Source organism: Triticum urartu, chromosome 7A, assembly GCF_056163025.1.
Source record: "Triticum urartu cultivar PI428250 chromosome 7A, HENAU_Tu73, whole genome shotgun sequence".
Taxonomy (NCBI): domain Eukaryota; kingdom Viridiplantae; phylum Streptophyta; class Magnoliopsida; order Poales; family Poaceae; genus Triticum; species Triticum urartu.
Genome location: NC_141879.1, coordinates 512,754,025 through 512,781,295, shown reverse-complemented (window position 1 = coordinate 512,781,295; position 27,271 = coordinate 512,754,025).

Sequence of the window (27,271 nt, the reverse complement as noted above, 5' to 3'; positions counted from 1 at the left end):
AACTTAAAGTAGAAAATCTCGTGAGCTCCGTTAGCGAAAGAAAACAAAAGACCACTTAAAGGTACTGTAATTAACTCATTCTTTATTTATATGGGTGTTATACCTACTGTATTACAACTTCTCTATGGTTTATAAACTAATTTACTAGCCATAGATTCATCAAAATAAGCAAACAACACACGAAAAATAGAATCTGTCAAAAACAGAACAGTCTGTAGTAATATGTAGCTAGCGTAAGATCTGGAACTCCAAAAATTCTAAAATAACTTTATGGACGTGAGTAATTTATCTATTAATCATATGCAAAAAGAATTAACTAACTAGCGTTCTCCAAATAAAAATGACAGCAGTTCTTGTGAGCGCTAAAGTTTCTGTTTTTTACAGCAAGTTCAACAAGACTTTCCCCAAGTCTTCCCAACGGTTCTACTTGGCACAAACACTAATTAAACACAAAAAACACAACCAAAACAGAGGCTAAATAAATTATTTATTACTAAGAATGAGAAAAAATCAAGGAATAAAAATAAAATTGGGTTGGCTCCCAACAAGCGCTATCGTTTAACGCCCCTAGCTAGGCATAACAAGCAAGAATAGATCTAGGTATTGCCATCTTTGGTAGGCAATTCTTCAATGAGGCATATACCATCTTTAGGAATTTCTTTCTTTTTAGTAATTATCAAACTTTTAGGCACAAGATCTAAAAATTCATTCGTAACAAATGGTTCCTTAATGATAGCAAAAAGATTGGGATGAACACTTATAGATTTAAGATCCGCATTTTCCTTACTAGATGATTCACCCTTATTTTTAGGAACATACATAAGCTTGGCAACTTTAGTGGAGGAACTTGGAGTATTCTTTACGGAAGAAAAAGAGGTTCCCAAATTGGTAATAATATTCTCAAGTTTATCGATCCTAACGGAATCGTGATTTATTTTCTCATTAACTATGGGTTCCTTTTCTTTAATATCTTTCAAAGTAACTCCTACTTTAGATCCATATTGAGAGATTTGGCTGTGGATCTTTTTATCCAAATTTTCAATTAACTCTATGGTAGCAACCTTACTTTCAATAATTTCAAGCCTTTGCATTACATGCTCCAAAGTTAATATAGTTCCATTAACCAAAAGAGGGGGAGCCAAATAAATCTAACATAGCATTATAAGAATCAAAAGTATGGCTACCCAAAAAATTCCCTCCGGTAATAGTATCAAGAACATAACGGTGCCAAGGAGTAATGCCTACATAAAGATTGCGAAGGAGAATGGTAGTAGATTGCTTCCTAGCAGATTTATTTTGAGCATTGCAAATTCTATACCAAGCATATTTTAGATTTTCACCCTCCCTTTGCTTAAAATTTAGAATTTCATTCTCAGGAGACAACTGAGAAGATAGGGGACTAGCCATAATGACAAGTAAGCAAACTAACACACAAGCAAACAAAAAGCAATCGGACAAAAGGAGGCAAATGGAGAGGGATGATAGAGAGCGAGGGCGAATAAAACGGCAAGGGTGAATTGGGGGGAGAGGAAAACGAGAGGCAAATGGCAAATAATGTAATGCAGGAGATAAGGGTATGTGATGGGTACTTGGTATGTTGACTTTTGCGTAGACCTCCCCGGCAACGGCGCCAGAAATCCTTCTTGCTACCTCTTTTAGCACTGTGTTGGTTTTCCCCAAGAGGAAGGGATGATGCAGCAAAGTAGCGTAAGTATTTCCCTCAGTTTTTGAGAACCAAGGTATCACTCCAGTAGGAGGCTACACGCAAGTCCCTCGTACCTGCACAAAACAAATAAATCCTCGCAACCAACGCAAATAGGGGTTGTCAATCCCTATAGGGCCACTTCCGAGAGTGAGATCTGATAGATATGATAAGATAATATTTTTGGTATTTTTATGATAAAGATGCAAAGTAAAATAAAAGCAAAGTAAATAGCAAAGTAAATAACTAAGTAGTAGGAGATTGATATGATAAAGATAGACCCGGGGGCCATAGGTTTCGCTAGTGGCTTCTCTTGAGAGCATAAGTATTCTACGGTGGCTGAACAAATTACTGTTGAGCAATTGACAGAATTGAGCATAGTTATGAGAATATCTAGGTATGATCATGTATATAGGCATCACATCCGAGACAAGTAGACTGACTCCTACCTGCATCTACTACTATTACTCCACTCATCGACTGCTATCCAGCATGCATCTAGAGTATTAAGTTAAAAACAGAGTAACGCCTTAAGCAAGATGACATGATGTAGAGGGATAGACTCATGCAATATGAAGAAAACCCATCTTGTTATCCTCGATGGCAACAATACAATACGTGCCTTGCTGCCCTTACTGTCACCGGGAAAGGACACTGCAAGATTGAACCCAAAGCTAAGCACTTCTCCCATTGCAAGAATCATCAATCTAGTAGGCCAAACCAAACTGATAATTCGAAGAGACTTGCAAAGATAACCAATCGTACATAAAAGAATTCAGAGAAGATTCAAATACTATTCATAGATAGACTTGATCATAAACCCACAATTCATCGGTCTCAACAAACACACCGCAAAAAGAAGATTACATCGAATAGATCTCCACAAGAGAGGGGGAGAACATTGTATTGAGATCCAAAAAGAGAGAAGACGCCATCTAGCTACTAACTATGGACCCGTAGGTCTGAAGTAAACTACTCACACTTCATCAGAGAGGCTATGGTGTTGATGTAGAAGCCCTCCGTGATCGATGCCCCCTCCGGCGGAGCTCCGAAACAGGCCCCAAGATGGGATCTCGAGGATACAGAAAGTTACGATGGTGGAATTAGGGTTTTGGCTCCGTCTCTGATCGTTTGGGGGTACGTGGATATATATAGGAGGAAGAAGTACGTCGGTGGAGCAACAGGGCCCCATGAGGGTGGAGGGCGCGCCTGGGGGGAAGCGCGCCCCCTACCTCGTGGGCTCCTATTACGTGGCTTGACGTAGGTTCCAAGTCTCCTGAGTTGTATTCAGTGAGAAAATCACGTTCCCGAAGGTTTCATTCCGTTTGGACTCCATTTGATATTCCTTTTCTTCGAAACCCTAAAACAGGCAAAAAAACAGCAAGTCTGGGCTGGGCCTCCGGTTAATAGGTTAGTCCCAAAAATAATATAAAAGTGGATAATAAAGCCCAATAATGTCCAAAACAGTAAATAATATAGCATGGAGCAATAAAAAATTATAGATACGTTGGAGACGTATCAAGCATCCCAAGCTTAATTCCTGCTCGTCCTTGAGTAGGTAAATGATAACAACAGAATTTTTGATGCGGAGTGCTACTTGGCATAATTTTGATGTAATTCTTCTTAATTGTGGTATAATATAGCATGGAGCAATCAAAAATTATAGATACGTTGGAGACGTATCAATCCCCAAGCTTAGGCTTTTGGGTGTCCTTGAATTTTACCTTGGGGTGCCATGGGCATCCCCAAGCTTAGGCTCTTGCCACTCCTTGTTCCATAATCCATCAAAACTTAACCCAAAACTTGAAAACTTCACAACACAAAACTCAAAATAGAAAATCTCATGAGCTCCGTTAGCGAAAGAAAACAAAACACCACTTCAAGGTACTGTAATGAACTCATTATTTATTTATATTTGTGTTAAACCTACTTTATTCCAACTTCTCTATGGTTTATAAACTATTTTACTAGTCATAGATTCATCAAAATAAGCAAACAACACACGAAAAACAGAATCTGTCAAAAACAGAACAGTCTGTAGTAATCTGTAGCTAACGCAAGCTTATGGAACCCCAAAAGTTCTAAAATAAATTTCTGGACTTGAGTAATTTATCTATTAATCACCTTCAAAAAGAATTAACTAAATAGCTCTTTCCAAATAAAAATGGCAGCAATTCTCGTGAGCGCTAAATTTTCTGTTTTTTACAGCAAGATCAAAAAGACTTTCCCCAAGTCTTCCCAACGGTTCTACTTGGCACAAACACTAATTAAACACAAAAACACAACCAAAACATAGGCTAGATAAATTATTTATTACTAAACATGAGCTAAAAGCAAGGAATAAAAATAAAATTGGGTTGCCTCCCAACAAGCGCTATCATTTAACGCCCCTAACTAGGCATAAAAGCGAAGATAGATCTAGGTATTGCCATCTTTGGTATTAGGAAATAAAAGAGAAATTTTTTTTCTATAGCATTTATCTTTCTATTTTGAGATAGTATGTGGCCATTAATGGTGGAAGAAAGATTAAGCACATTACGGAAATTGGCATCTAAGCTACCCTTCATTTCTTTGATAATTTCATTTTGATAAAAGCACAAAAGAGAGGTAGATTCAACCTTCTCACTCATGGGGTGCCCAAATATATTTTTCATGTTTTCATAAGTATAAATGGGACCCCCCTCAAGAAAACCTTCTTCAAATATAGAATCTAGAACTTGCTTGAATGAAGAGGGTAAACCAATATAAAAGCTTTTCACGTAAACGTCAATTTGATATTGGGGCACATAGCTAGCTCGAATTCTATCCCAAGCGTCTTTGAAAGATTCATCAAGTAAATAACGAAAAATTCCGGGATCATCTTCATCAAAATTATTCAAACTCTCATTGATAACCCATGTAGGTCTCTCCATAGCATCATTATTTATGAGCTTACAGAGGACAGATAGACTATCCAAGGTAAAACCCGGGAGAGAACCCTTAGCCCTTTTTGAATCGGCCATGGTACAAGAAAACAAATGGGAAAAGAGACGAATAAAACGACAAGGGTGAAGTGGGGGGAGGAAAACGAGAGGCAAATGGAAAATAATGTAATGCAGGAGATAAGGGTTTGTGATGGGTACTTGGTATGTTGACTTTTGCGTAGACTCCCCAACAACGGCGCCAAAAATCCTTCTTGCTACCTCTTGAGCACTGCATTGGTTTTCCCTTGAAGAGGAAAGGGTGATGCAGCAAAGTAGCGTAAGTATTTCCCTCAGTTTTTGAGAACCAAGGTATCAGTCCAGTAGGAGGCCACGCACGAGTCCCTCACACCTACACAAACAAATAAAATCCTCACAACCAACGCAATAAAGGGGTTGTCAATCCCTTCACGTTCACTTACGAAAGTGAGATCTGATACATATGATAAGATAATATTTTTGCTATTTTTATGATAAAGATACAAAGTAAATAAAGCAAAATAAAAACGGCGTAAGAAATAGCTTGTTGATGGGAGATTAATATGATGGAAAATAGACCCAGGGGCCATATGTTTCACTAGTGGCTCCTCTCGAGAGCATAAGTATTACGGTGGGTAAACAAATTACTATTGAGCAATTGACAGAATTGAGCATAGTTATGAGAATATATAGGTATGATCATGTATATAGGCATCACGTCCGAGACAAGTAGACTGACTCATGCCTGCATCTACTACTATTACTCCACACATCGACCGCTATCCAGCATGCATCTAGAGTATTAAGTTCAAAAGAACAGAATAACGCTTTAAGTAAGATGACATGATGTAGAGGGATAAACTCATGCAATATGATATAAACCCCATCTTGTTATCCTCGATGGCAACAATATAATACGTGCCTTGCTGCCCCTACTGTCACTGGGAAAGGACACCGCAAGCTTGAACCCAAAGCTAAGCACTTCTCCCATTGCAAAAAGATCAATCTAGTAGGCCAAACCAAACTGATAATTCGAAGAGACTTGCAAAGATAACCAATCATACATAAAAGAATTCAGAGAAGATTCAAATATTTTTCACAGATAAACTTGATCATAAACCCACAATTCATCAGTCTCAACAAACACACCGCAAAACAAGATTACATCGAATAGATCTCCACGAGAATCGGGGAGAATTTTGTATTGAGATCCAAAGAGAGAGAAGAAGACATCTAGCTAATAACTATGGACCCGAAGGTCTGAGGTAAACTACTCACACATCATCGGAGAGGCTATGGTGTTGATGTAGAAGCCCTCCGTGATCGATGCCCCCTCCGGCGGAGCTCCGGAAAAGGCCCCAAGATGGGATCTCACGGGTATAGAAGGTTGCAGCAGTGGAATTAGGTTTTTGGCTCTGTCTCTGGTAGTTTGGGGGTACCTAGGTATATATAGGAGGAAGAAGTACGTCGGTGGAGCAACATGGGCCCCACGAGGGTGGAGGGCGCGCCTGGGGGGTTAGGCGAGCCCCCTTACATTGTGCCTTGATGGTTGCTTTCTTGACGTAGGGTCCAAGTCCTCTGGATCACGTTCATTCCAAAAATCATGTTCCCGAAGGTTTCATTCCGTTTGGACTCCGTTTGATATTCTTTTTCTGCGAAACTCTGAAATAGGCAAAAAAACAACAATTCTGGGCTGGGCCTCCTGTTAATAGGTTAGTCCCAAAAATAATATAAAAGTGTAGAATAAAGCCCAATAATGTCCAAAACAGAATATAATATAGCATGGAACAATCAAAAATTATAGATACGTTGGAGACGTATCAGTTATTCATTTAAATCAGAGAATAATGGTTGTTCTATTTATATGAGTAATATCTTTTATGGCCATGCACCCTTAAAGAGTGGTCTATTTTTGTTGAATCTCGATCGTAGTGATACACATATTCATAATATTAATGCCAAAAGATGCAAAGTTGATAATGATAGTGCAACATATTTGTGGCACTAGCATTTAGGTCATATTGGTGTAAAGCGCATGAAGAAACTCCATGCTGATGGACTTTTGGAATCACTTGATTATGAATCATTTGATGCTTGCGAACCATGCCTCATGGGCAAGCTGACTAAGACTCCGTTCTCCGGAACAAAGGAGCGAGCCACTGACTTATTGGATATAATGCATACCGATGTATGCGATCTGATGAGTGTTGAGGCTCGCGGCGGGTATCGTTATTTTCTGACCTTCACAGATGATTTGAGAAGATATGGGTATATCTACTTAATGAAACACAAGTCTGAAACATTTGAAAAGTTCAAAGAATTTCAGAGTGAAGTGGAAAATCATCGTAACAAGAAAATAAAGTTTCTACGATCTGATCGTGGAGGCGAATATTTGAGTTATGAGTTTGGTCTTCATTTAAAACAATGTGGAATAGTTTCACAACTCACGCCACCTGGAACACCACAGCGTAATGGTGTGCCCGAACATCGTAACCGTACTTTATTAGATATGGTGCGATCTATGATGTCTCTTACTGATTTATCACTGTCGTTTTGGGGTTATGCATTAGAGACAGCTGCATTCACGTTAAATAGGGCACCATCTAAATCCGTTGAGACGACACCGTATGAACTATGGTTTGGCAAGAAACCTAAGCTGTCGTTTCTTAAAGTTTGGGGTTGCGATGCTTATGTGAAAAAACTTCAGCCTGATAAGCTCAAACCCAAATTGGAGAAGTGCATCTTCATAGGATACCCAAAAGAAACTGTTGGGTACACCTTCTATCACAGATCCGAAGGCATGATCTTTGTTGCTAAGAATGGATCCTTCCTAGAGGAGTTTCTCTCAAAAGAAGTGAGTGGGAGAAAAGTAGAACTTGATGAGGTAATTGTATCTTCTCTCGAATTGGAAAGTAGCTCATCACAGAAAATTGTTCCCGTGATGCCTACACAAACTAGTGAGGAAGTTAATGATGATGATCATGAAACTTCAGATCAAGTTACTACCGAACCACGTAGGTCAACCAGAGTACGTTACGCACCAAAGTGGTACGTTCCGCACCCACACTTCTTAATCAAACAAGTTCAGTAATTAAACAGAGCTAGCTGACCTAAACATTACTGTAACAAATTAAAGACCGACGCTCTTAGTGTAACAAAACAAAGAGTACTACTACTGCTGGTGCTTGTCGATCTCCGCCACCGCCTCCATGTCCAGCTCGCGCCCGACGGTCTCCTCGGGAAGGGGCTCCATGGCATCATTCACACCATACTCGGCAAGCATCTCGCCATCCACGTCCGCCATCTCTTTGGAAAAGGCCGCCATGAGTTGGGAGTGGGCGGACACGATCTAGGCTTAGACGGACTCCATCGTTGCAAGGTATGCGGCGGAGGAACGGACGGCTGCTCGAACCCTCTCGCCGATTGCCAGCTCTTCGGCCGTGTGTTGCCGACCGTTGTTGGAGAAGCTTTGTTCGATTTGTGCGGTGACCTCCAGGAGCTAGGTGTGGGTGGCCTCGACATGGTCGTGGGCGGCCTCCATCAGGGCCAAGGCCACCGCTGCGGAACGGACAACTGTTGTGCCGCTCTCGCCAGTTATTATCCCCGAGCCAGATGTTGCTACCGCCACCTGAGAAGTAACAGCGGCCGTTTGGCCTGCCAGGGCTGCTCGGTCGCAGATTGCAGCTGCACTCATCACCTTGTTAGCACGCGCATGGCGGCTGCGGTCACGCTCTCGCCGGAGTGGGCCACCGAAGTTGCCCTCACGACGCGGGTCCACGTGCCCATCTTTCACCACGACGATTGAACAGTGAAATGATATTTGGGGAGCGAGCTAGTGTGCTTGAGACGCCGGCTATGGACTGTAGCCGACACACCTTCGCGCGTAAGCCATAGGCGTACTATACACCGACGGTGCTCTAGGATATTTTGTGTTGTATCTCACACGGTTGGTGATAATAAACTGTGTGTGATCCACTTGATTTTTCATCTTGATTTGAATTACATAATGGGTTCATAGTGGCAATGGATGGTGTTTGAATTGCTAGACCTTTTATCTGGAGTGAATATGCAACTATATGTGTGTCGTAAAATAATTGGAATTATTCAGGGTTCGTTTGAACATTTTATACATTAAATTGGTTTTCTAGCCATTTCAGGTGCACAATTAAAAATTAAACTACATGCACATGCTCCAGTGCACCAACATGGGTTGTAAAATCATATATGTGTCCATGGGTTTATGCTTATCTCCCATAGAAGAAATGGGGATCAAATTCAAACACCACAGCACCGTGGCTCTCCGGCAAATGTCGGCATACTTGCTTTTGTAATTCTAGTAAATCCAAAATTCGTCCGAAATTCATGAAACTTGGCATGCTATCATGGAGCGACATCAACATGTCGTGGTAAAAAATTTGTCCCATTTGGGGCAGGTTTGGGAATAACCTTCTCATAAAGCAAAGCTTCTCACAACAAGTGTGATGGTTTCGGTAGGGAACGTTTCACCTTTCTGGACGAAACGATATCCGTTGCCTCTTCTCGATTTCAAATTTTTCCCTAGTGTCAACATAGAACAACAGGAGTGTTGTGTCAATTTTTGGGATTTTTCGGGATTCGCTTGGACATTTTTATACACTAACTGAGTTTTTTGTGCATTCATGTGCGTAATTCAAATTTGAACAACAGGCATATGCTCTAATGCATATAAATTAGTTGAAAATTCAAATCTGTGTCCTTGGTTGCCTACTTAGGTCGCATGCAAGAAATGGGAATGAATGTCAAACACCCTACCACCACCACTCGGCCGCAAACATTGAGGTACCTGGTTTTTAAATTCTAGTGAATCCAAAACTCGTATGAAATTCATGAAACTTGGCATGCTATCATGGAGCGGCATCAACATGACATGGTAAATTTTTTGTCCCATTTAATTGGGGGCCAGTTTGGGTATATGCTTCTCACAACAAGCATGATGGTTTCGGTAGGGAATGTCCCACCTTTGGGGACGAAACGATATCCATTGCCTCTTATTGCATCCAAAAAATTTCTCGTGTCAACATAGAACAACATGAGTGTTGTGTCAATTTTTGTGATTTTTCGGGGTCCGTTTGGACATTTTTATGCATTAACTGAGTTTTGAATGCATTTATGTGCATAATTCAAATTTGAACTACATGTACATGCTCCAGTACATATAAATTGGTTGAAAAATCAAATCCCTGTCCTTGGGTGCATGCTTAGATCCCATGCAAGAAATGAGAATGAATTTGAAACACCAGGGCACCATTCATTGCCGGCAAAACACAGAGATGCCTGGTTTTTAAATTCTAGTAAATCCAAAACTCATGTGAAATTCATGAAACTTGGCATACTATCATGGAGTGGCATCAACATGCCGTGGTAAATTTTTTTGTCCCATTTGGGGCAGGTTTGTGTATATATATGCTTCTCACAAACCAGAGCTTCTCACAACAAGCATGATGGTTTTGGTAGGGAACGTCCCACCTTTTGCGGCGAAAAGATATCCATTGCCTCTTATTGCTTTCAATTTTTTTCTCGTCTCAACATAGAACAACAGGAGTGTTGTGTTAATTTGTGTGATCTTTCAGGGTTCGTTCGGACATTTTTATGCATTAACTGAGTTTTTAATGCATTTATGTGCGTAATTCAAATTTGAACTACATGCAGATGCTCTAGTGCAGATAAATTGGTTGAAAAATCAAATATGTGTCCTTGTGTGCATGCTTAGGTCCCATGCAAGAAATGAGAATGACTTTCAAACACTAGGGCACCGTTGATTACCGGAAAAACATTGAGATGCCTGGTTTTTGAATTCTAGTAAATCCAAAACTCATCTGAAATTCATGAAACTTGGCATGCTATCATGGAGCGGCATCAACATGCCGTGGTAAATTTTTTGTCCCATCTGGGGTAGGTTTGGGTATATGCTTCTCACAAACCAGAGCTTCTCACAACAAGCATGATGGTTTCGATAGGGAATGTCCCACCTTCGGTGATGAAACGATATACATTGCCTCTTATTGCTTTCAAATTTTTTCTCGTGTCAACATAGAACAACAGGAGTGTTGTGTCAATTTTTGTAACTTTTCGGGGTTCGTTTGGACATTTTTATGCACTAACTGAGTTTTCAATGCATTTATGTGCATAATTCAAATTTGAACTGCATGCACATGCTCTAGTGCATATAAATTGGTTGAAAAATCAAATATGTGTCCTTGGGTGCATGCTTAGGTCCCATGCAAGAAATGGGAATGAATTTCAAACACCAGGGCACCGTTGATTGCCGGCAAAACATTGAGATGCCTAGTTTTTAAATTCTAGCAAATCCAAAACTCGTTTGAAATTCATGAAACTTGGCATGCTTCATGGAGCGACATCAACATGTCGTGGTAAATTTTTTGTCCCATTTGGGGTAGGTTTGGGTATATGCTTCTCACAAACCAGAGCTTCTCACAACAAGCATGATGGTTTCGGTAGGGAACGTCCCACCTTTGGGGACAAAACGATATCCATTGCCTCTTATTTCTTTCAAAAAATTTCTCGTGTCAACATAGAACAACAGGAGTGTTGTGTCATTTTTTTATTTTCGGGGTTCGTTTGGACATTTTTATGCATTAGCTAAGTTTTCAATGCATTTATGTGCATAATTCAAATTGAACTACATGCACATGCTCCAGTGCATATAAATTGGTTGATAAATCAAATATTTGTTCTTGGGTGCATGCTTAGGTCCCATGCAAGAAATGGGAATGAATTTCAAACACCTGGGCACCAATGATTGCCGGCAAAGCATTGAGATACTTGGTTTTTAAATTCTAGTAAATCCAAACCTCGTCCGGTGCGCAGGTTCACTGGGAAGCATGTGAGATGTTCAACGCAGGATTTGTGCATCTCTTCAACGCAAATGGTTCAGTGAAGCAGTAAAGCGGCAGAAAATAAACCAAAAAATATACGTGCTGCCACACGCCCCGTGTGCCGTGCGAGCAGGCATGAGTTGACGAGACGCATGCGAGCAGTCCGCTGCGCAGGCAGACGGGGAGGCGTGCATGCAGGTATGTGAATTGACCGGGAGGCATGCAAGTAGCTGTGTGAAATGATGCTAGGAATGGTAGATGTCTGCCGCGTAGGCTCACCGGGAGGCGAGACAACTTTTGACCGCAGCCTGCCTCGCTCCCACTCATCCATATTAATTGTGCCCGAGCCGCCGGCCATAATAGGCGGCCGCACCCCCGGTCCACAGTGGTCACCAATGTCTGGACTCTAGAGTGTATGACGATGCCGCCGAAGCGCACCATCGAAGGGAGTGGCGACGCCGGGGCTGTTGAAGCACCCGCACAATGCGTGAAGCTGGCCACAGAGGTTTCCCTCACCGCCGACAAGGTCTCGCGCAGGCAGCAGCACGACCTTGACTTTGCCGGCGCCGTCGTGCCCCCTCCCCCCAGCACCCACAAACTTATTTTCAGCTAGCACACCAAATGGGTAGTAATTCTTAATAAGAAAAGTAGCATGGTAGTGACAGATTTGGATTTGTCATTTGGGACCCACGAGGAAAAAGCCTATCCAGGGCGCTGCCGACTCGACAGCAAACATTGAGAAACCTGATTTTAAAATTACTGTAAATCCAAAACTCGCCTCAAAATCATGAAACTTGGAATGGTGTTATGACATAGCAGCAACATGTTGTGGTAAAAAATTAGTCCAATTTGGGACAAGTTTGGGTACAAACTTCTTACAAACTGGAGCTTCTCTCAAAAAGGCTCATGGTTCCGAGAGGGACCTTGTCACCTATGTGTGCAAAACGACATATGTTGTCTCTTCCCGCCTTGATTTATTTTACAGAGGGAACATGCAACTATATATAGTAGTGTCATCCTAAAAATATGAAATTGTTCACGGTTCGTTTTGCCTTTTTATACATTATTTGAGTTTCCTAGGCATTTTGGAACGTACTTTCGTGTGTGCAAAGGTCATGTGTGTACTAGCCATATATGTAATTCAATGTTCAATCTGTTTATGGAATCAAGTCCTTATAAGTTATAAGTACATATGTTGTTGTTCTGTGTGCAATGACATCGCACATGGACCATACTAGGCAACCCGTCGGCGATGATTTCATCAATCGCTGACAATTGTATACCACCAAGCGTTTTCCCACAACACACACGGCTTATTAGCAGCAATCGTCTGTGTTATTATCGATCTTCGCACACATTTCTGATTACAGAACTGTTTGTCGCGTATCACACACATCTTGTTATATTGAACCGTTTCTGTTCTCTTGGCTCTAAGCAAACAGTTCATCCGAGTGAACCGCATGACGTATATCACACACACCTTCATCTGGCTGACCGTTTCTTTTGTGTTGCCTAATCACAAACAGTTCATCCGAGTGAACCGTATGTTGTATATCACACACACCTTCATCTGGCTGACCGTTTCTTTTGTTCCTCATCATCACAAATAGTTCATTGAACTAGACCGTATGCCCTGCATCGCACACGCAACTAAAATCTGAACCGTGTTTGATGCATCCTCCATTGCAAATGTTTTGCACCTTTTTTGACGGGTTTTTTACATCCCCGTTTGCGATTAGTGCATTGCACACAGTTTCGTGAAAGGGTCTTTGATCGTAGTGTCGCGTTAGCAGCATCCTGCAGTAGTGATGTATCACAATGATAACCCACAAGTATAGGGGATCGCAACAGTTTTCGAGGGTAGAGTATTCAACCCAAATTTATTGATTCGACACAAGGGGAGCCAAAGAATATTCTCAAGTATTAGCAGTTGAGTTGTCAATTCAACCACACCTAGAAACTTAATATCTGCAGCAAAGTATTTAGTAGCAAAGTAATATGATAGTAGTGGTAACGGTAGCAAAAGGTAACAGTAGTAAAAGTAATGTTTTTGGTATTTTGTAGTGATGATAGCAATAGCAACGGAAAAGTAAATAAGCGAAGAATAATATATGGAAAGCTCGTAGGCAATGGATCGTTGATGGAGAATTATGCCGGATGCGGTTCATCATGTAACAGTCATAACCTAGGGTGACACAGAACTAGCTCCAGTTCATTGATATAATGTAGGCATGTATTCCGAACATAGTCATACGTGCTTATGGAAAAGAACTTACATGACATCTTTTGTCCTACCCTCCCGTGGCAGCGGGGTCCTTACGGAAACTAAGGGATATTAAGGCCTCCTTTTAATAGAGAACCGGAACAAAGCATTAACACATAGTGAATACATGAACTCCTCAAACTACGGTCATCACCGATAAGTATCCCGATTATTGTCACTTCGGGGTTAACGGATCATAACACATAATAGGTGACTATAGACTTGCAAGATAGGATCAAGAACACTCATATATTGATGAAAACATAATAGGTTCAGATCTGAAATCATGGCACTCAGGCCCTAGTGACAAGCATTAAGCATAGGAAAGTCATAGCAACATCAATCTCATAACATAGTGGATACTAGGGATCAAACCCTAACAGAACTAACTTGATTACATGATAGATCCCATCCAACCCATCACTGTCCAGCAAGCCTACGATGGAATTACTCACGCACGGTGGTGAGCATCATGAAATTGGTGATGGACGATGGTTGATGATGACGATGGCGACGGATTCCCCTCTCCGGAGCCCCTAACGGACTCCAGATCAGCCCTCCCGAGAGGTTTTAGGGCTTGGCGGTGGCTCTGTATCGTAAAACGCGATGAATTCTTCTCTCTGATTTTTTTCTCCCCGAAACACAATATATGGAGTTAGAGTTGGAGTCGGAGAGGCATCAGGGGACCCACGAGGTAGGGGCGCGCCCTAGGGGGGCAGACGCGCCCCCACCCTTGTGGACAGGTGGTGGGCCCCCTAGCCATCATCTTTTGCAGGTATTTTTCATATTTTCCAAAAAGTTGCTCCATGAAGTTTCAGGTCATTCTGAGAACATTTGTTTCTGCACATAAATAACACCATGGTAATTCTGCTGAAAACAGCGTTAGTCCGGGTTAGTTCCATTCAAATCATGCAGGTTAGAGTCCAAAACAAGGGCAAAAGTGTTTGGAAAAGTAGAAACGACGGAGATGTATCAACTCCCCCAAGCTTAAACCTTTGCTTGTCCTCAAGCAATTCAGTTGATGAACTGAAAGTGATAAAGAAAAACTTTTACAAACTCTGTTTGCTCTTATTGTTGTAAATATGTAAAGCCAGCATTCAAGTTTTCAACAAAGATTATAACTAACCACATTCATAATAACGCTTAGGTCTCAAGTTTACTCATATCAAGAGCATAATCAACTAGCGAGCAATAATAAGAAATCTCGAATGACAACACTTTCTCAAAACAATCATAATATGATATAACAAGGTGGTATCTCGCTAGCCCTTTCTGAGACCGCAAAACATAAATGTAGAGCACCTTTAAAGATCAAGGACTAACTAGACATTGTAATTCATGGTAAAAGAGATCCATTCAAGTCATACTCAATGTAAAATAACAGTAATGAATGCAAATGACAGCAGTGCTCTCCAACTGGTGCTTTTTAATAAGAGGATGATGACTCAGCATAAAAGTAAATAGATAGGCCCTTCGCAGAGGGAAGCAGGGATTTGTAGAGGTGCCAGAGCTCGATTTTGAAATAGAGGTGAATAATATTTTGAGCGGTATACTTTCATTGTCAACATAACAACCAAGAGATGGCGATATCTTCCATGCTACACACATTATAGGCGGTTCCCAAACAGAATGGTAAAGTTTATACTCCCCCTTCCACCAACAAGCATCAATCCATGGCTTGCTCGAAACAACGAGTGCCTCCAACTAACAAGAGTCCCAGGGTGAATTTTGTTTGCAATTATTTTGATTTAGTTTGCATAAAGCATGGGACTGGGCATCCCGGTGACCAGCCATTTATCTCGTGAGTGAGGAGCGGAGTCCACTCCTCTTGAGAATGACCCGCCTAACATGGAAGATACAGACAACCCTAGTTGATACATGAGCTATTCGAGCATACAAAACAAGATAATTATTTGAAGGTTTAGAGTTTGGTACATACAAATTTACTTGGAACGGCAGGTAGATACCGTATATAGGTAGGTATAGTGGACTCATGTGGAATAAATTTGGGGTTTATTGAGTTTGGATGCACAAGCAGTATTCCCGCTTAGTACAGGTGAAGGCCAGAAAAAGACTGGGAAGCGACCAGCTAGAGAGCGACAACAGTCATGAACATGCATTAAAATTAATCAACACCAAATGCAAGCATGAGTAGGATATAATCCACCACGAACATAAATATCGTGAAGGCTATGTTGATTTTGTTTCAACTACATGCGTGAACATGCGCCAAGTCAAGTCACTTAAATCATTCAGAGGAGGATACCACCCTATCATACCACATCATAACCATTTTAATAGCATGTTGGCACGCAAGGTAAACCAGTATAACTCATAGCTAATCAAGCATGGCACAAGAAACTATGGTCTCTAGTTGTCATTGCAAACATGTTTATTCATAATAGGCTGAATGAGGAACGATGAACTAATCATATTTACAAAAACAAAAGAGGTCGAGTTCATACCAGCTTTTCTCATCTCAGTCAGTCCAACATATATCATCATAATTGCCTTTCACTTGCATGACCGAACGATGTGAATAATAATAATAGTGCACGTGCATTGGACTAAGCTGGAATATGCAAGCATTCAATAAACAGGAGAAGACAAGGCAATATGGGCTCTTTTGTCAGATCAACAATAATGCATATAAGAGCTACTTCAACAATTTAATTATGGTCTTCTCTTATCGACCCCCGAAGAAAAGAAAAAAAAATAAAATTATTTACACGGGAGAGCTCCCAACAAGTAAAAGAAGAACAGGAAATCTTTTTGGGTTTTCTTTTTAATTACTACTACAAGCATGGAAAGTAAACTAATTAAAAGCTACAGCTGATTTTTTGGTTTTTCTTAAGGTTTATCAAACACACAAGAAGAAAGCATAAAAGGGAAAATAAACTAGCATGGATGATACAATGAAAAAGTATGAGCACCGACATCTAGTAATGAGTGTGTGAACATAAATGTAATGTCGGTGGGAAATACGTACTCCCCCAAGCTTAGGCTTTTGGCCTAAGTTGGTATATGGCCACAGTTGGCCTGGCGGATATCCATAATAATAGTTGGGGTTGTACTGCAATGAAGAAGAGGAAGACTCCGATTGCCACTGCTAACAATCATCTCCGGATCCCACTGGTAATTAGACTGTCGTGAAGGATCAACTTGTGGTTCCAGCTCTGGATCCATGGCTGGTGCAGGGTTCCGGTAGGCGTGAATAGCCTTTAACGGAACAAGGTACTAGCCTGCAGATAAATCAAAGAAAGAAAGAGCAGGCATGGTAATAGTCTCAGGATGATGCTTATTAAAGAACAATTGGTATTTAAGCTCTCCTTCCCTATTCTTAACAATAAAACCATGTGTCACCATACTTTTATAATCTACATAAACACGAGGTAGCACTTTTTCTTCCTTCTCATAATGCCTAATAGGTATGTTAAAATGTGCAGCTAGGCATGAAGCATAGATGCCTCCAAAGATGGGGCCCTTGGTACGGTTCAGACTTAACCGTTTAGCAATAATGCCGCCCATACTAACAGAGTTATCACCGTATAAACTGTGGAGCAAAATAATAATATTAGGGATACTAAGGTTTCCACAGTTTCTGCGACCAATTGAACAACGACTAGCAAATAATGCAAAATAACGTAAAACAGGAAAATGTATGCTAGTGATTCGTGCATCGGAAACCTTCCATGTTTCCCCTACAATGATAGTATCAATAAAACCCTCCACATCATCGTGATGTGGTTCTTCTGTCTTGCCCTCAAAAGGGACTAAACAAACCTGACAAAAATCATAAAGTGACATCTCGTTATGCTCATCATATAAATAAAACTCCACCGTAGGTGGTGAGCTCCTAGAAAGGAAATGAAAGTTTTGCACAAAGATATTTGTGAGTAAGAGATATGTTGGGGAACGTTGTAGAAAACAAAAAAAATTCTCTACATTTCACCAAGATCTATCTATGGAGTCATCTAGCAACGAGAGGGGAGTGCATCTAGATACCCTTGTAGATCGCGCGCGGAAGCGTTCAAGAGAACGGGGATGAGGGAGTCATACTCGACGTGATCCAAATCACCGGAGATCCTAGCGCCGAACGGACGGCACCTCCGCGTTCGACACACGTACGGTCAGCGTAACGTCTCCTCCTTCTTGATCTAGCAAGGGGGAAGGAGAGGTTGATCAAGATCCAGTAGCACGACGGCGTGGTGGTGGATGCAGCAGTCACCGCAGCAGGGCTTCGCCGTTCTTCGAGAGGGAGAGGTGTAGCAGGGGAGAGGGAGGCGCCAAGCCTTCAGGGTGCGGCTGCCCTCCCTCCCCCCCTTTATATAGGCCCCCTAGGGGGTGCGCCAGCCCTAGGAGATGGGATCTCCTAGGGGGGCGGTGGCCAAGTGGGTGGAGTGCCCCCCAAGGCAAGTGGAGGCGCCCCCTCCCCTAGGGTTCCCAACCCTAGGCGCATGGGGGCCCAAGGGGGGCGCACCAGCCCACTTTGGGCTGGTTCCCTCCCCACTTCAGCCCATGGGGCCCTCCGGGATGGGTGGCCCCACCCGGTGGACCCCCGGGACCCTTCCGGTGGTCCCGGTACAATACCGTTGACCCCCGAAATTCTCCTGATGGCCGAAACTGCACTTCCTATATATAATTCTTCACCTCCGGACCATTCCGGAACTCCTCGTGACGTCCGGGATCTCATCCGGGACTCCGAACAACTTTCAGGTTATTGCATACTCATATCTCTACAACCCTAGCATCACCGAACATTAAGTGTGTAGACCCTACGGGTTTGGGAGACATGTAGACATGACCGAGATGACTCTCCGGTCAATAACCAACAGCGGGATCTGGATACCCATGTTGGCTCCCACATGCTCCTCGATGATCTCATCGGATGAACCACGATGTCGAGGACCTAATCAATCCCGTACTCAATTCCCTTTGCCAATCGGTACGTTACTTGCCTGAGACTTGATCGTCGGTATCCCAATACCTCGTTCAGTCTCGTTACCGGCAAGTCACTTTACTCGTACCGTAATGCATGATCCCGTGATCAACCACTTGATCACATTGAGCTCATTATGATGATGCATTACCGAGTGGGCCCAGAGATACCTCTCCGTCGTACGGAGTGACAAATCCCAGTCTCGATTCGTGCCAACCCAACAGACACTTTCGGAGATACCTGTAATGTACCTTTATAGTCACCCAGTTACGTTGTGATGTTTGGCACACCCAAGGCACTCCTACGGCATCCGGGAGTTGCACAATCTCATGGTCTAAGGAAATGATACTTGACATCCAGAAAAGCTACAGCAAACGAACTACACGATCTTTGTGCTATGCTTAGGTTTGGGTCTTGTCCATCACATCATTCTCCTAATGATGTGATCCCGTTATCAATGACATCCCCATGTCCATAGCCAGGAAACCATGACTATCTGTTGATCAACGAGCTAGTCAACTAGAGGCTCACTAGGGACACATTGTGGTCTATGTATTCACACATGTATTACGGTTTCCGGATAATACAATTATAGCATGAATAATAGACAATTATCATGAACAAGGAAATATAATAATCATTTTATTATTGCCTCTAGGGCATATTTCCAACAGTCTCCCACTTGCACTAGAGTCAATCATCTAGTTACATTATGATGAATCGAACACCCATGGAATTCTGGTGTTGATCATGTTTTGCTCTAGGGAGAGGTTTAGTCAACGGATCTGCGACATTCAGATCCGTATGTACTTTACAAATATCTATGTCTCCATCTTGAACATTTTCATGAACGGAGTTGAAGCGACGCTTGATGTGCCTGGTCTTCTTGTGAAACCTGGGCTCCTTGGCAAGTGCAATAGCTCCAGTGTTGTCACAGAAGAGTTTGATCGGCCCCGACTCATTGGGTATCACTCCTAGGTTGGTGATGAACTCCTTCACCCAAATTGCTTCATGTGCTGCCTCCGAGGCTGCCATGTACTCCGCTTCACATGTAGATCCTGCCACGACGCTCTGCTTGCAGCTGCACCAGCTTACTGCTCCACCATTCAACATATACACGTATCCGGTTTGTGACTTAGAGTCATCCAGATCTGTGTCGAAGCTAGTGTCGACGTAACCCTTTATGACGAGCTCTTCGTCACCTCCATAAACGAGAAACATTTCCTTAGTCCTTTTCAAGTACTTCAGGATATTCTTGACTGTTGTCCGGTGTTCCTTGCCGGGATTACTTTGGTACCTACCTACCAAACTTACGGCAAGGTTTACATCAGGTCTGGTACACAGCATGTCATACATAATAGACCCTATGGCTGAGGCATAGGGGATGACACTCATCTCTTCTATATCTTCTGCCGTGGTCGGACATTGAGCTGAGCTCAATTTCACACCTTGCAACACAGGCAAGAACCCCTTCTTAGACTGATCCATATTGAACTTCTTCAATATCTTATCAAGGTATGTGCTTTGTGAAAGACCTATGAGGTGTCTTGGTCTATCTCTATAGATCTTGATGCCTAATATATAAGCAGCTTCTCCAAGGTCCTTCATTGAAAAACTCTTATTCAAGTAGGCCTTAATGCTGTCCAAAAGCGCTATATCATTTCCCATCAAAAGTATGTCATCTACATATAATATGAGAAATGCTACAGAGCTCCCACTCACTTTCTTGTAAACGCAGGCTTCTCCATAAGTCTGCATAAACCCAAATGCTTTGATCATCTCATCAAAGCGAATGTTCCAACTCCGAGATGCTTGCACCAGCCCATAAATCGAGCGTTGGAGCTTGCACACCTTGTCAGCATTCTTAGGATCGACAAAACCTTCCGGCTGCATCTTATACAATTCTTCCTTAAGGATACCATTAAGGAATGCCGTTTTGACGTCCATTTGCCATATCTCATAATCATAGAATGCGGCAATTGCTAACATGATTCGGACGGACTTCAGCTTCGCTACAGGTGAGAATGTCTCATCGTAGTCAACCCCTTGAACTTGTCGATAACCCTTAGCGACAAGCCGAGCTTTATAGATGGTCACATTACCATCCGCGTCTGTCTTCTTCTTAAAGATCCATTTATTTTCAATGGCTCGCCGATCATCGGGCAAGTCAGTCAAAGTCCATACTTCATTTTCATACATGGATCCTATCTCGGATTTCATGGCTTCCAGTCATTTGTCAGAATCCGGGCCCGCCATCACTTCTTCATAGTTCGAAGGTTCACCGTTGTCTAACAACATGATTTCCAAGACAGGGTTGCCGTACCACTCTGGTGCAGAACGTGTCCTTGTGGACCTTCGAAGTTCAGTAGGAGCTTGATCAAAAGTATCTTGATCATCATCATTAACTTCCTCTCTAATTGGTGCAGGCACCACAGGAACATTTTCCTGAGCTGCGCTACTCTCTGCTTCAAGAGGCAGTACTTCATCAAGCTCTACTTTCCTCCCACTTACTTCTTTCGAGAGAAACTCCTTCACTAGAAAGGATCCATTCTTGGCAACAAAGATCTTGCCTTCGGATCTGAGGTAGAAGGTATACCCAATAGTTTCTTTAGGGTATCCTATGAAGACGCATTTTTCCGACTTGGGTTCGAGCTTTTCAGGTTGAAGTTTCTTGACATAAGCATCGCATCCCCAAACTTTTAGAAACGACAGCTTAGGTTTCTTCCCAAACCATAATTCATACGATGTCGTCTCAATGGATTTCGATGGAGCCCTATTTAAAGTGAATGCGGCAGTCTCTAAAGCATAGCCCCAAGATGATAGCGGTAAATCGGTAAGAGACATCATAGATCGCACCATATCTAATAGAGTGTGATTACGATGTTCGGACACACCATTACGCTGAGGTGTTCCAGGCGGCATGAGTTGTGAAACTATTCCACATTTTCTTAAGTGTGTGCCAAATTCGTGACTCAAGTATTCTCCCCCACGATCTGATCGCAAGAACTTGATTTTCCTATCACGTTGATTCTCAACCTCACTCTGAAATTCCTTGAACTTTTCAAAGGTCTCAGACTTGTGTTTCATTAAGTAGACATACCCATATCTACTCAAGTCATCAGTGAGGGTGAGAACATAACGATAGCCACCGCGAGCCTCAACACTCATTGGACCGCACACATCAGTATGTATGATTTCCAATAAGTTGGTTGCTCGCTCCATTGTTCCTGAGAACGGAGTCTTGGTCATTTTACCCATGAGGCATGGTTCGCACGTGTCAAATGATTCGTAATCAAGAGACTCTAAAAGTCCATCTGCATGGAGCTTCTTCATGCGTTTGACACCTATGTGACCAAGGCGGCAGTGCCACAAGTATGTGGGACTATCATTATCAACCTTACATCTTTTGGTATTCACACTATGAATATGTAGCATTACGCTCGAGATTCATTAAGAATAAACCATTCACCATCGGAGAATGACCATAAAACATATCTCTCATATAAATAGAACAACCATTATTCTCGGATTTAAATGAGTAGCCATCTCGTATTAAAAGAGATCCTGATACAATGTTCATGCTCAAAGCTGGCACTAAATAACAATTATTGAGGCTTAAAATTAATCCCGTAGGTAAATGTAGAGGTAGTGTGCCGACGGCGATCACATCGACCTTGGAACCATTCCCGACGCGCATCGTCACCTCGTCCTTCGCCAGTCTCCGCTTATTCCGCAGCTCCTGCTTTGAGTTACAAATGTGAGCAACTGCACCGGTATCAAATACCCAGGAGCTACTACGAGTACTGGTAAGGTACACATCAATTACATGTATATCACATATACCTTTCGTGATGCCGGCCTTCTTGTCCGCTAAGTATTTGGGGCAGTTCCGCTTCTAGTGACCACTTCCCTTGCAATAAAAGCACTCAGTCTCGGGTTTGGGTCCATTCTTTGGCTTCTTCCCGGCAGCTTGCTTATCGGGCGCGGCAACTCCCTTGCCGTACTTCTTGAAGTTCTTCTTACCCTTGCCTTTCTTGAACTTAGTGGTTTTATTCACCATCAACACTTGATGTTCCTTTTTGACTTCAACCTCTGCTGATTTCAGCATTGCAAATACTTCAGGAATGGTCTTTTCCATCCCCTGCATATTGAAGTTCATCACAAAGCTCTTGTAGCTCGATGGAAGCGACTGAAGGATTCTGTCAATGACCGCGTCATCCGGGAGATTAACTCCCAGCTGAGTCAAGAGGTTATGTAACCCAGACATAGTGAGTATGTGCTCACTGACAGAACTGTTTTCCTCCATCTTACAGCTGAAGAACTTGTCGGAGACTTCATATCTCTCGACCCGGGCATGAGCTTGAAAAACCATTTTCAGCTCTTCGAACATCTCATATGCTCCGTGTCTCTCAAAACGCTTTTGGAGCCCCAACTCTAAGCTGTAAAGCATGCCACACTGAATGAGGGAGTAATCATTGGCACGTGTCTGCCAAGCGTTCATAACGTCTTGTTCTGCAGGGAGAGCAGGTGCTTCACCTAGCGGTGCTTGTAGGACATAATCTTTCTTGGCATCTATGAGGATGATCCTCAGGTTCCGGACCCAGTCCGTATAGTTGCTGCCATCGTCTTTCAGCTTGGTTTTCTCTAGGAACGCGTTGAAGTTGAGGACAATGTTGGCCATTTGATCTACAATACATGTTGTAAAGATTTTAGACTAAGTTCATGATAATTAAGTTCATCTAATCAAATTATTCAATGAACTCCCACTCAGATAGACATCCCTCCAGTCATCTAAGTATAACATGATCCGAGTTAACTAGGCCGTGTCCGATCATCACGTGAGACGGACTAGTCAACATCGGTGAACATCTTCATGTTGATCGTATCTTCTATACGACTCATGCTCGACCTTTCGGTCTTCTGTGTTCCGAGGCCATGTCTGTACATGCTAGGCTCGTCAAGTCAACCTAAGTGTTTGCATGTGTAAATCTGTCTTACACCCGTTGTATTTGAACGTTGGAATCTATCACACCCGATCATCACGTGGTGCTTTGAAACAACAAAGTGTCGCAACGGTGCACAGTTAGGGGGAACACTTTCTTGAAATTATTATGAGGGATCATCTTATTTACTACCATCGTTCTAAGTAAACAAGATGCAAAAACATGATAAACATCACATGCAATCAAATAATAGTGACATGATATGGCCAATATCATATAGCTCATGTGATCTCCATCTTGGGGCTCCATGATCATCTTGTCACCGGCATGATACCATGATCTCCATCATCGTGTCTCCATGAAGTTGCTCGCCAACTATTACTTCTACTACTATGGCTAACACGTTTAGCAATAAAGTAAAGTAATTTACATGGCGTTTCTCAATGACACGCAGGTCATACAAAAAATAAAGACAACTCCTATGGCTCCTGTCGGTTGTCATACTCATCGACATGCAAGTCATGATTCCTATTACAAGAACATGATCTCATACATCACATATATCATTCATCATTCATCACAACTTTGGCCATATCACATCACAAAACACTTGCTGCAAAAACAAGTTAGACGTCCTCTAATTGTTGTTGCAAGTTTTACGTGGCTGCAAGAGGGTTCTAGCAAGAACGTTTTCTTACCTACGTTAAAGCCACAACGTGATTTGTCAACTTCTATTTACCCTTCATAAGGACCCTTTTCGTCGAATCCGCTCCAACTAAAGTGGGAGAGACAGACACCCGCCAGCCACCTTATGCAACTAGTGCATGTTAGTCGGTGGAACCGGTCTCACGTAAGCGTACGTGTAAGGTTGGTCCGGGCCGCTTCATCCCACAATACCGCTGAAGCAAAATAATACTAGTAGCGGCAAGAAAGTTGACAACATCTACGCCCACAACAAATTGTGTTCTACTCGTGCAAAGAGAACTACGCATAGACCTAGCTCTGATACCACTGTTGGCGAACGTTGCAGAAAACAAAAAAAATGTTCTCTACGTTTCACCAAGATCTATCTATGGAGTCATCTAGCAACGATAGGGGAGTGCATCTACATACCCTTGTAGATCGCGCGCGGAAGTGTTCAAGAGAACGGGGATGAGGGAGTCGTTCTCGACGTGATCCAAATCACCGAAGATCCTAGCGCCGAACGGACGGCACCTCCGCGTTCAACACACGTATGGTCAGCGTAACGTCTCCTCCTTCTTGATCCAGCAAGGGGAAGGAGAGGTTGATGAAGATCCAGCAGCACGACAGCGTGGTGGTGGATGCAGCAGTCACCGCAGCAGGGCTTCGCCGTTCTTTTGCAAGAGGGAGAGGTGTAGCAGGGGAGAGGGAGGCGCCAAGACTTCAGGGTGCAGCTGCCCTCCCTCCCCCCCCTTTATATAGGCCCCCTAGGGGGTGCGCCGGCCCTAGGAGATGGGATCTCCTAGGGGGGCGGCGGCCAAGGGGGTGGAGTGCCCCCCAAGGCAAGTGGAGGCGCCCCCTCCCCTAGGGTTCCCAACCCTAGGCGCATGGGGGGCCCAAGGGGGGCGCACCAGCCCACTATGGGCTGGTTCCCTCCCCACTTCAGCCCATGCAGCCCTCCGGGATGGGTGGCCCCACCCAGTGGACCCCTGGGACCCTTCCGGTGGTCCCGGTACAATACCGTTGACCCCCGAAACTCTCCCGATGGCCGAAACTGCACTTCCTATATATAATTCTTCACCTCCGGACCATTCCGGAACTCCTCGTGACATCCGGGATCTCATCCGGGACTCCGAACAACTTTCAGGTTATTGCATACTCATATCTCTACAACCCTAGCGTCACCGAACCTTAAGTGTGTAGACCCTACGGGTTTGGGAGACATGTAGACATGACCGAGATGACTCTCCGGTCAATAACCAACAGCGGGATCTGGATACCCATGTTGGCTCCCACATGCTCCTCGATGATCTCATCAGATGAACCACGATGTCGAGGACCTAATCAATCCCGTACTCAATTCCCTTTGTCAATCGGTACGTTACTTGCCCGAGACTTGATCGTCGGTATCCCAATACCTCGTTCAGTCTCGTTACCGGCAAGTCACTTTACTCGTACCGTAATGCATGATCCCATGATCAACCACTTGATCACATTGAGCTCATTATGATGATGCATTACCGAGTGGGCCCAAAGATACCTCTCCGTCATACGGAGTGACAAATCCCAGTCTCAATTCGTGCCAACCCAACAGACACTTTCGGAGATACCTGTAATGTACCTTTATAGTCACCCAGTTACGTTGTGACGTTTGGCACACCCAAGGCACTCCTACGGCATCCGGGAGTTGCACAATCTCATGGTCTAAGGAAATGATACTTGACATCCAGAAAAGCTACAGCAAATGAACTACACGATCTTTGTGCTATGCTTAGGTTTGGGTCTTGTCCATCACATCATTCTCCTAATGATGTGATCCCGTTATCAATGACATCCCCATGTCCATAGCCAGGAAACCATGACTATCTGTTGATCAACGAGCTAGTCAACTAGAGGCTCACTAGGGACACATTGTGGTCTATGTATTCACACATGTATTATGATTTCCGGATAATACAATTATAGCATGAATAATAGACAATTATCATGAACAAGGAAATATAATAATCATTTTATTATTACCTCTAGGGCATATTTCCAACAAGATACTGATCGCATTGGTCGTGGAGGAAAGCGGTGAGGCCTGCATTCTTAGCCAATTCATGCAAATCTTCATAAATCCCGGCTGCTCTCAAGAAATCATCGGAAGGCCATTCACATGCCCGAACCTCCGCGGTGCGAGGAAGATTATACTTAGGCTTCGGTGTTGTAAGGGCATATTTATCCCTAAGGTGTTTTGGTGATTGATGACAATGCGTTTGCGTCTAATCGTGTGCCTTGTGTATTCCAGACGTTTCATCGCTAGGCACAAGACGGCTTGGTGCCCCTCGAAGACTGTTGAAGACGGCGTCTTTTCTACGTTTCTTTTTGGTGGATTTGAGTCGTAGGAAAGTCGTACTATTAAGAGGGGGTCCGTGTTGGAAAGGTTTGGGTGGAATCATCACGTACACGTTTCTTCCTAGTCTCCTCCTTTCCCTTAGACCTTGGAGCATCCTCCGTTGTTTTCTCTTCACCCTGTTCTGGCTGCTATGTTGGCTTGCGGTAGTACTGCTCCTAGGTGAGCGGTAGTACCATAGGCACCAGCGGTAGTATTGTGCTGTGGCACGGTAGTACCACGGGTGCCCACGGTAGTACCGCTCCTCTGGAGCCGCACCCTCGCGGTAGTAGGGGCGGATGAAGTTTTTTACATCCGCGCTACCATGGTAGTACCGCAACCCTTCTGCGGTAGTACCGTGCTCAGCTGACAGGCGGTAGTACCGCCTCTCTACGGTAGTACTGTGTCGGGTTTTTGCTTCTTCCGTTTACCAGCGAAAGTAGGCACGGATGTATCCTTATCCACGCTCTTCCCAGGCTAGGGGTTTCCTGCCTCGCGGTAGTACTGCAAGGGGGAGCGGTAGTACCGCGCCACGGCAGTACCGCCCTCAGCACT